This window comes from Pteropus vampyrus, unplaced genomic scaffold (assembly GCF_000151845.1).
Source record: "Pteropus vampyrus isolate Shadow unplaced genomic scaffold, Pvam_2.0 Scaffold53, whole genome shotgun sequence".
Classification (NCBI taxonomy): Eukaryota; Metazoa; Chordata; class Mammalia; order Chiroptera; family Pteropodidae; genus Pteropus; species Pteropus vampyrus.
Genome location: NW_011888834.1, coordinates 8412537 through 8423746, shown reverse-complemented (window position 1 = coordinate 8423746; position 11210 = coordinate 8412537). Strand labels below are relative to the sequence as shown.

Sequence of the window (11210 nt, the reverse complement as noted above, 5' to 3'; positions counted from 1 at the left end):
CAATTTTCCTACTAATTTAAAGAAACTAGTCTAAAATGGTTATGAATTTGTTAAAATTTCATCGATATATGGGAAGTTGTCAGAGCATTAAGGGTAATGACTCAAGCCTGTGTTATAACTCTCAACATCTAAACAGCATCAGCTTCACTTGCTGCTTTTTGTTAAAAACTTCTCAATTGTTACTAGTAGGAAAATCAACCAAATAAACTTCAACTACATTAAGTTTGGTTATTCATTCACATAGTTAATTAGATACCAAAGTATTGCGTAAACATTTAATCTTATCCTGTGAGTTGCTGCAATTTCTCCCCTTCCATTTTTGATTCTTACCATAATACTTCCTCCTATTGTTAAATGAATGTCATTTTTCCTTCAAAGGGAAAGAAACATAGAAGATCTTCAAACTATTTTATTTGCCTTTAGTCATAAATTACTTGAGTGCGTGACTACCAATTTATCTTTTCTTAAAGAATGTCTGAGCATCTGAAGTGCTGCTATGGTTCCCTGGGATTATTCTCTAAATGATGTTTTTTGGTGCTTCAACCTCTTATCTGCAGAGCACTCATCACTCAGTGCCAGGGTAGTGATTTGGCATCAATGTCATTTGCAGCTATGGCAAAGCCTTCTTTGTTTCTGTTCAAGTAATTACATCAATCTTCTTGTCCTGCCTATGTATTAGAATGAAGTTTAACATAAAGATGGAGAGATTCAAGGGCAATCTAAAAATAATGCTGGAAAGTAGCTTTGTGACTTATTGTTTAAATTCATCATGCGTTTATTTATGATATTGCATTAAGCCAAAAAATCACCATCTTGTAGAACTGGAAAAAGGGGAAAAAGAAAAAGAAAAATATATTTGCATCCATTAGAAAGTCTAAATCTTAATGTTTTATAAATATTTATTTCTTTGATTCAATTTCACCTTTTAAATGAAACTTCTTTTAGGAACACAATGTTTATCTCAGCTCCAATAAAATTTATTCCTAAAATGAGAGTAGAAAAGAGTTTCTCTCATTATAAGCTGTACATTTCTTTCAATTAAAGCTCATGAAAATAACAGACATCTCTCTGTTGCGAAGAGTACTGTCCATGGTGGGGTCAGAGATTGGGGTTGGAGGTTGCTAAGAAAAGTACAGACAATCCCTAGGTATTCAGGTACAAATGCAAGAGAAATGGCTCCATGATATTTTGTGGCAAGGGTTCCATATTACTTCTCCTATTAAGCAATGTACATAAGGAACTAATAGACAATATGAAATCATGCCAAAAACTCTTCCTAAAAGCAGAAAGCTCTGTGTTAAAGAGGTTAAATGTTGTATATCGAAAGGTGAAAATCAAATTAAGTGCATATCATCTAATTGTTTCATCTTTCGTAATAATAAAGTTAACAATTTTTCCTAATGTTAAAATATACGTATGGTAAAAAATAAATCATAAATCCACAAAAATATGAGATTGTTGTCTATTTGATAAACTCTTCATAAAAAGAATTTTAAAAATTAGAGTGATCATTTTTCAGATAGCTTACTAAATTTAACTTTTAGCTTAATTTAGTTATGTAATGTATAAAAAGCACAAATTATAAAATATGAAAAAAATAAAGTGTATGGGAAATGTTTTTTGAATAATAGATGAAATTGCACTAGACAGGTAAATGCAGAAACTTAGCTATAATCCTGCTGGCATGTTAGGCACATTAAAAACATATTGAAGAAAATGTGAATGTAAAAACAACTAAACAGGTGGTAAAATCATTGATTTGATCTCTTGCTTAGCGGGAGTGAGAAAATTGGATCTTGGAGGCTACTGTTGAGAAAGAATTGATTTAGGCCTTTGAAGTGAAATAATATCTCCAGACAGTCCTGCCACAGAAGCCACAAAGCCTAGAGTGAGCTCGATAAAACACTGTGGTTAAGAGCATATATTATGGGAAGGATCTAGAAAAGTTAATATCAGAATATTTGAGCCATGGCTTACAGGCAAGGACCTGCCATCTGGAGAACAGGATGATAAAAGGTAGATGCCAAGAAAAGAAGTTGAAAAGAAATGAAGAATATAAAAATATTTCTGGGCTTATCCAGTAGGGAGAGACTCAATTATGGAAAATAAATTTGTTTAAAATGATCAAAATTCCTTTTGCAAAAACTTAAGCTATAAGGGAAAACTGTCAAATATGTAGCCATTAATAAATTATAACTTATTAAAGAAGTACTTTTATAAAAAATTTCATTGGCTATTTTGTATTATACTTTTGCCATTATATTTACATTAATATTATATTTACTATAATAAATTTAATATTTAGTATTTGAATTACTCCTTAATGTTGTATGATGTTTTCATAATGTTTTTCTTTCTTCCATGTGAAGTACTTACACTCAAAAAGAAAAATGAACATGGTCAGATCAGAATGAATAAAATTAACGAGAACATCAATATACAGATTCCCTAAAGCTGTGTGTTCCCTGTTGCTTGCTGGACTAATCTGATAATCTGTCATGGCAGCGAGGTGGTCTCTAAGCATTCCTTTCTAATAAGTCAACTTTCCAGCCTATAACAATATCAGATGTCTTTTAAACCAAACAAAACAAAGCTATGTGCTAGAGAAAATGACCTGTGTTACCTTGGGTTTAGCATCGATTTAGTCTTTTGTCCTTTTATAATGACACTAGGAGCAGTTAGTGATACTACCACTGTGTTTGATCTGACATTCTAAATTAAGAAATTAAAATTAATTCTCAAATTATTTACTTAGAAAGTTAGAGTATCACAATATTGATGCTCATAAGATTCTTAAATGTGCCATTAATTGTTACTTTAAAATCATTCAAATTGGTTAACTGATTAATTTAAATAAATTTAGTGTTCTACCTCTAAAGTATTTCATTTGAATCTTTACTTATTAATCATGGTCCAATTTGTGTAAATTAACTTTTTTTTATTATTCATAATTTTTTTCTTGAAAATTTTTGTCTCATGTAAAAATTATTTCCTTAAGGAATCTAGTCCTACTAGCATATGAATTATTTGATTATCTTATGTTTACAATTTGCTTTCTTACAAAACAAAATGCTAAATTTTGTGGTGGAGTCTTATTTATGGTCCTGGCTATGTAGTGTGCTGAGAGCCTATAACTGCAAATAAAAGCCAAAAAAATAATAATAATAATAAGGGAAAGAAAAATGTATATGAGAGTGTGTCTATGTAAACATACAATAAATCCCTCCGCACACAAAGCCTAAAGTCAGATAACTGGCTTGATTGTTTCCCACCCCTCCCGAGTATCGATTGAATCGGTGTCGGCCAATTGACTATTTGGGACTGATGCAATGGCAAGCCACAGTCAACAATATATTTGGCTTCATAAAGCATCATCATCTCACTCTGTTTCAGATTACATCCACTGGTTTATATGATCCTATCCTATTGCAGTATGTGTTAACCTTATCTAAGCCTAGAAAAGTTAGTTTGTCCAAATAAAATAGTGATACAAATATACTTTCCTCATCCTACATAGCATTTTTATTCCTGCTTTACTAGATTTTATGCATAGTGAATTTTTAGAACTCCAACATCCATTTTTTATTAATATTTACAGATCTTTTTTCATTGTGCTTGGAATAACATCAGACATCACTGAAGGTCTGCATTCTGAGGAGGATCTTACATAAGGTAAGAACTCCAATTCTCCTCTCTCACTTTTGGGGCACCTGGCAGGATTGTGTTTCTTTACTTTCATAGATATGGTATGTCATGTAAATTGCTTTGGCCAATGAAATGTGAGCAGAAGCGAACTGTCTGACTTACCAGTAGAAGTTTTATGAGCCGATTTGTCCTTCATCATGTTTCCCTCTGCCTCCATGACTGTCATTGGCCCATAAGCTTAGGGCCAGACTGAAGACAACAGATGCAGAGCAGACAGGTAGCTCAAGTGAAAACTAAGTTTATTATTTTTTAATCCACCGACATCTGGGGGGAATACAGAACCTGCCTATCTTGACCGATAGACTTGAAGAACTAAAAAGATTTGATGCCATTTTCAGATTGATTTCTAAGAAAACATCTAGATTAGAAAAATATAAAAATAATATAACAGCCTTTTAAAAATATGTAAACTAGACTTATTAAAGCAATTCTTCTGGAGACAATACTATCCATATTGTCATATTTATTACCAGATACAAGTTCTATCATGTGAAATTGCCCATATTTGACCATTTTTTAACCTAAAAGTAACAACTTTATGTGGTTTAACCTAATAAATATCCTGATGTTATTACACAGTCTTTGTGTATCTAAGGGAAATACACATTGTTTTAGTGAGCCGATTACTGAATAGAAATGATTACTCACATTTAGTATTTGCTTAAAGTTTAATTTTATTTCATTAATGCCTTATGTTGAAAACACTAAAATGTTAGGTCAAATAACACAATGTGATTAACAAACAATTCTTTTGCAGATATGAGCTCACATATTTTTAAAAGTTTTTATTTTTTAACATGTTAACTATTGCTTGCTGCGGGACATGTTTTTGAGGGCATAAACATTTATTATACTTAAAATACTATGACAGAGGCAACTTTTTGGTTTTTAAGATTTTACTAATGAAAAATAAGATAACTAATTAGCCAATATGGTTTATTATGTTAAATTCATCTACTAAGAGAGCTGGCAAATTGATTAAGATGCAATTTTTTTCATTCTCAGAGTGGAAGTATTTCCATTAAATGACAGTGTATATAAAATATTTAACTATTACTTAGGTTTTAATTATTGAAGGAATATTCCATTAAGGGCAGCTCAAACCTACCATGTTAAAATGGCTTAAAAGAGGAACACTCAGAAAGGTGTCACTAGTTTGTTCCACTTGTTTTCTAAACTATATCAAATTAAAGTCAAATTGAGGTTCCAGTACTACAAGTTTTGGGAAAATGTGACTTTCTGGTTTAAAGAAAAGAAGTTCAAGAGTGATTTATAAAACTTTAGAATTTCCAGATGTAGCTTCTTATAAAGCTATTTGGATATCAAATGCTGTAGCATTTAGCGAACATTTTGATGAGTTAAGTGTAAATGAATCAGTAACATAAGGATTATATTTCTTCACAAATACACAAGATTCTAAAAAATTAGGGTAAAAGAGTGCCTTGGCAGAATTTAATTGGGTTTCGTTAAAGTCAAAGAGTTTAAAACAATGTTTTGATGTTTTTCTGAAACTAAAACCTCACTATTTTTGGTCATCTTTTGTTACAAATCCAAATTGAATATTGTTTCCAAGTTCTATTAGTGATAAACAAATGGAAAGTGGTCAGGACCACAAATTCACTTTCATAAGTACTTCTTACAATATTAACAGTTTCATCAAACCATTTTCCTATAAATATTTCCTAGAGTTGTAAAAATTAAAAACTGAAGGAAGATGATTCGAAAGATACAAACTTCCAGTTACAAGTCACATAAATACTAGGGAGATAATGCACATCATAATGATGATAGTTAAAACTGCTGTATGATATGTATGAAAGTTAAGAGAGAGATCCTAAGAGTTCTCCTAACAAGTACATTTTATTTTTTTCTTTCTTTGCCTTTTCTTTATATTGGATCTATCTGAGATGATGGATGCTAACTAAACTTTTCACAGTATGCATGATACTCTATACCTTAATCTTATACAGTGATATATGTCTATATCACAATAAAACTGAAAAAACATTTTTAAAACCTGAATTTCAGTAAATAACAAAAGTAAAAATGGAAAACAAATAATCTGACTCCACAGGTTCTCAAAATTTCTATCAGTAATATTTCTACAGTGCCCCTAGGGCAAAAGAAATCCCTAACAGTTTAATTTATTAAGTAGCTAGCTACACAACTTATAAGTTTTAATATCCAAACAACTTAGTAGTCAAGTACAAAACAGTACACACTGTTTAGAAAAAAAAAAATTATTTTATTTTTAAATAACCACAATCATTTACTAATGGGTTATATGTGCCACACAACTTCTCAATCCTTGAAATCTGACTGGACATTGCCATTTTCATGGTTTGTCTCATGCTGATTTTCTGACAGTATTTGGCTTTTATTATAGAAAAAAAGAAATAACCAGTTTTATAAAGATACGGCATCATTGAGAGGAATGTATCATGATCTAACATTGAAATTGTGAACTACCTTTACCTAGGAGACTGGATGGTGTCCCACAGATGTTGTTTTTATGTTTCTTTTGAAAATTTAAAATATCTCGTGGTGCAGTTTGGGAACTATGGGTTTTATTAATTCAATGAAATTATCTTCCAACCACTTTAGGATTTTGAATATCAATTTATTTATAAGCAAGCAAGCATTGACAGCAGTGGAACTGAACATCAACAAAAACTAATTACTTTTCTTAAATCTTAGTAATAGTACATTATAATATTTTATCATATATTCTCATATTTAAATAATTCTAACAAATTCAGAAGATAATACAGTCATTGGGACTTATGTTTTTCATAACAAACATAAGAACTAATATCTCTGTTAGGGAGAAACTTCAAGAAAAGATTTCTTTTAAAGGGAGAGTTGATTTAGCATTATTTCATTAAATTTGAAAAAGTTTTACATTATAGTATAAAACAGTATATTATGGAAACATAACATTTGTTTATCTTGATGTTCTACATATGAGTTATGTCTAAAATAAGTAAACATATTTTGCTATAGGAGGAGTCTACAAGGGAGCATGCTTGAGAGACTTTAAATACCATGAAAAGTTTTCTTTAAAGTAGTATTATCATGATTGTTTTCAGATGATGTGTGTACATGTTTTTTTAGTTAGAATTCAAATCTTTTGCTTGAAAACTTTAATTGATGGAAGTCATGTACATATACCCATAGTAGGCAAATATTTATAAGACTAAAGGAGTCCATATATATATAGGTCTTGCAGAATATTAGCATATCTGCCTAAATGATACAAATATTTATTGAAAACCTATCATGCACTGGCATAGTTCCAGGTACTCAGAATTCAGCAGTAAATAAAACAAATGGAGATCACTGCCCTCATAGAGCTTTTGTTTTGATGAAAGAGACAGACAAAACGATAAATAAGTAAAATATTTCAAATGTTAGTAACATGCTAAGAAATAAAAATAAAATAAATTAGAAGAAGGTGATAGAAACTGTTGGGGGAGGATTGAAAAATTTAAAAGTGTAGACAGAAATGTAGTGAAAATGTGAGGAAAGAGCCAAAAGAGCAAACTATGTGGAAGCCTAGAGGAAGAACTTCACAGAAAGAAGAAAAATCAGAGACAAAAGCAATTATTGGGAATGGTCTTGATGATGCAAAGGTCAATGTAACTATAGTGAAGTGAATAAAAGAGATAGTAGATGAAAAATCAGGTAACAAGGAGGCATGTGACATGGGGCTGTGGTAACTTGGACTTCTGCTGAATGAGAAGGAAGTCTCTGGAAGGCTTTGAGGAAGTACTGCTGTGATGTCACATAGATTTCAACAAGATTGTTTTGTCTGCTTCATGAAGATGGCAGTGATGAAAGAAGGGACCACCAAAGAGGCTGGTAACATCACAAGATAATAGAAGGTGCCTTGGATTAGGATTTTCATAATGGAATTCTTCAGAAGTGCTGAAATTCTAAATATACTTTGAAGATATATTTGTGTCATCGAATAAGGCTAAGTGCAGTCATTTAAATTTAAGTTACTAAAAATGAAATAAAACTAAAAATTTTGTTCCTCAATTATGCTAGCCACATTTCAAAGGCTCAGTAGCCTCAAGAGCTTGTGGTACCATCTAGGACAGCACATATATAGCTCCTTTCCATCAGCATAGAAACTTTTTTTAGACAGAGTGCTTGAACTGACAGGACTTGCTGACAAATTCGAAGTAGGATAGGAGAGAAAGACAGTAGTCAAAGATGATTTGGCCTGAACTAGAAAAATTGAGTACACTGATAGAAAACCATGAGAAAAGCATGTTTGGAGAAGATACCAGGGGCACATTTTAGAAAATGTTAATTTGAGATTCTTATTGGGCATCAAATGGAAATCTCAAAAAAGCAATCAGATGTGAGTCCAGACTGAAGGGAGAAGCAGTCTGGAGAGCCAAAGAAAGTTTTATTATATGCCAGCTACTCTTCGGAACCATTGTATAACTCTTCCAATTTTTACAGCAACCTTGCGAGCTGGATACGATTATCTCCATTTTATAAAGAAATAAAGCACAAAGAAAGATGTGATTTATTGATAAGTTGGAAGGATATAAATCTGAGCTGTGAGAATCTGTCTCCTCCCCTACCCAGAGGAAGCCTGTCTGCATAATAAAGCCAAACAAAACCAAAAAGTAATCTTTCTGAGAGCTTTGACCAAAGATGTGATAGTAACACTCTCAAATTCATCTGTCGACCATGCTTTTTTAGCAGTGTGATGGAATTGATATTTTCTCAGAAAATATTTCTTGATTTAGAATCATTTGCCAGTTGGAGAGACTGAAAATTTTCAAAATCAACAAATTCTGGTTCCTTTTGTTAAACAATCCTGCTCTCGATGTTGTTGCTTTCCTTTCATGTTTTACAGCAGACAGGAAGAAGAAAACAAGTGGCACCTTCAACATACTGCTTGGAAATCTCCTTAGCTACATCTTACAGTCCATTAGACACATTTTCTACATTTCAAGTTACTGCATGTGATAGTGTTACTAAACATTCTGCCACTACATGTCAAGGATTCCCCTTTCTGCCAGTTTCCAATAACATTTATTTACTTCTTTTTCAGCGCTCACTGGTAACATCCTCAAAGTCCAGATTTCTACTGTCTCTTCAAAACAATTTAGTCTTTCTCTAACAAGCTCTGGAAAATCATGTTATCCTCTACCTTCTGCCTAGATACAAAGCCATTCCCACATTTTAGGTCGTATTTGTGGCAACGATCTACTTCCAGGTACCAAAATATGTATCAGTTATCTAGTGCTGTGTAACAAGTCACCATTTAATAGAACAAATGTTTCTTATTTTACAGTTTAGACAGATCAGAATCTGAGCAAATATTAGCTAGATTTCTCTGACTCAGGTCCCTCAAAGAGCTATCAGTAAGGTGTTGGACAGGGCTGTTGTCATTTCTAGGATCAGCTTAGGAAAGAACCATACCAAAGCTCACTCACATGGCTTGAAAGAAAGAAAGTAGTTGATGTGGCCAAAATTCCTTAAAAACTTCCAAATGACAAACCTCCTTGCAAACACACTAATGGCATATTCTAAAGAGAGAGTCTCAATCTGTGGGCTACTTTAGTGGGATGTTCCTGATCTGCTTAGGTTTGCTTGTAGTAAACAAAGCTTGAATCTATGGATGTATGGGGCATACCTCTGGAGAAAAATGTCACATAAGCTATGAAACCATAAGAGTATAAAATGGAAACACTCACCATAGAATTAAAACAATTATGGTTTTAAGTAAGCATATATTGCTTAGAGACCTCACATGCTAATCTATGCCAGAGAGTGCACTGACGTGCCGAAAAGAAGGATCTGGGAACCAGCGTTGATGGTTTTAGAACTCTTTCTCTTCTTTTGCTTCTCATGGTTATTTGTATTCTTGAAATAAATAATAAGGCTTGATAGTAAGCTCTCTAATGTTTTAAAATGGTGATTTGATAATCGACTCTAGTTTATCTTAGAAGCAATCCAAAAAGAAATAAAATAGGCATGATGATATAGTGAAATAAAATGCCAGTGATGAGATAATTAGAGGTGTTCCTGGAATAAAGATTTTCAAGCTGTTTCTCAATCATTTCATTTAACTTTTTCAATGTGTATGAGTGTGAGTGTGTGCATGTATCTTTAAAAAATGTAAAAAAGCATCTAAATATATAAAACTTAGAAATTTCTGATTTTTAAATTTGAAGAAAATAAAAAACTAGGGGTAAAACGGAGCTTTGTACACAAAGGCAATCCTTTCTTATTCTACCAACTTTTTCTTTTTCTTTTTTTTTTAACGCCTACAGCACCTGGTCTTCCTAGGTGGTCTCCCATCCAAGTACTAACCAGGACCGACCCTGCTTAGCTCCCGAGATCTGACGAGATCGGGCGCATTCAGGGTAGCATGACCATAGACTACCAACTTTTTAAAAGACAATTTCCAAAATAGAAAATTGAGAGAGGGGGAGAAACTAGCAAACAACCAATAACTAAAATAGAAAAAAAAAAAAAAAGGAAAAAAAATGGTCAAACACAAATTTATGGAACATATTACTATTTTTACCTATGAGATATTAAAGACTTTTAGTCTATGGTCATGCTGCCCTGAATAAGCCCAATCCCGTCTGATCTCAGAAGCTAAGCAGGATCAGGCCTGGTTAGAACTTGGATGGGAGACCACCTAGGAAGACCAGGTGCTGTAGGTGTAAAAAAAAAAAAGAAAGAAATATTAAAGACTTTTAAAAATAGATAATGTCCAGTATTTTCAGGGAAAATGGTTGTGGTTACTGTATTGCCGGGATAAAACTTTATACCTAGTTGGCACGTTTACATTATGTGTCATGACTTTTTCAAGTGCTTCTGCATCTTTACCAGGTATTTTCACTTGTATAAATTTAAAGTAATATCCTGAAAAAGAGAGAGATTTATGTAGATAATATTAACAATACATAACACAAAATGTAACTGTCCAAAAAAAGGAAAAGACTTTCATAAAGTATGACATATTCATGAAGTCCATATGATCTAATAATGTAAAATGATAATATAAAATTATAATAATAATTATTATTTACTAATGATAGCTAAAAAGTCCTACTTTTTAGTATCTCTTATTTCTTGCTTTCAAGTTCAGTGTTATGGTTTTAGCAGACAAAGAAATAGGTCTATTTGCTGTATTTGTATTTAAAAATCAGGGATTCGTTTTGGGAACATATTGAGACACTGCAACAATGGTTTCCTGGCAATAAAGATATGGTATTCTATGAACACAGTTATTTATCTCTCATTATACTAAGAACTATGTTTGGAGCTGTGGTACAAGACTGAATAAATGAGTGCTTCTAGGAAGAAAGAGAAGTTAATCACTTACCTTCTAAGTTATTCTCTCCGAGTTTATTGCTCCCAGACAGGCTGCAGAACAAAAGTCCGCATTTCTTTGGCCTCCAATGAAAGATAGCCAGCCTCCTACCCGCTAAAAGTCTTTCTTGCAAAACACTCAAGAAAAATTAAAC

General features: G+C 32.3%; 1 non-coding gene and 1 pseudogene across 1 annotated transcript; one reads left to right on the top strand and one right to left on the bottom strand.

Annotated features, from left to right (window-relative positions):
* Positions 1-9995: 9995 nt before the first annotated feature.
* Positions 9996-10114, bottom strand: LOC111739737. The gene has a single exon (XR_002780366.1). It is a non-coding gene; the product is annotated as a 5S ribosomal RNA (ribosomal RNA).
* Positions 10115-10284: 170 nt separating this feature from the next.
* Positions 10285-10403, top strand: LOC111739781 (annotated as a pseudogene).
* The last annotated feature ends 807 nt before the right edge of the window (positions 10404-11210 follow it).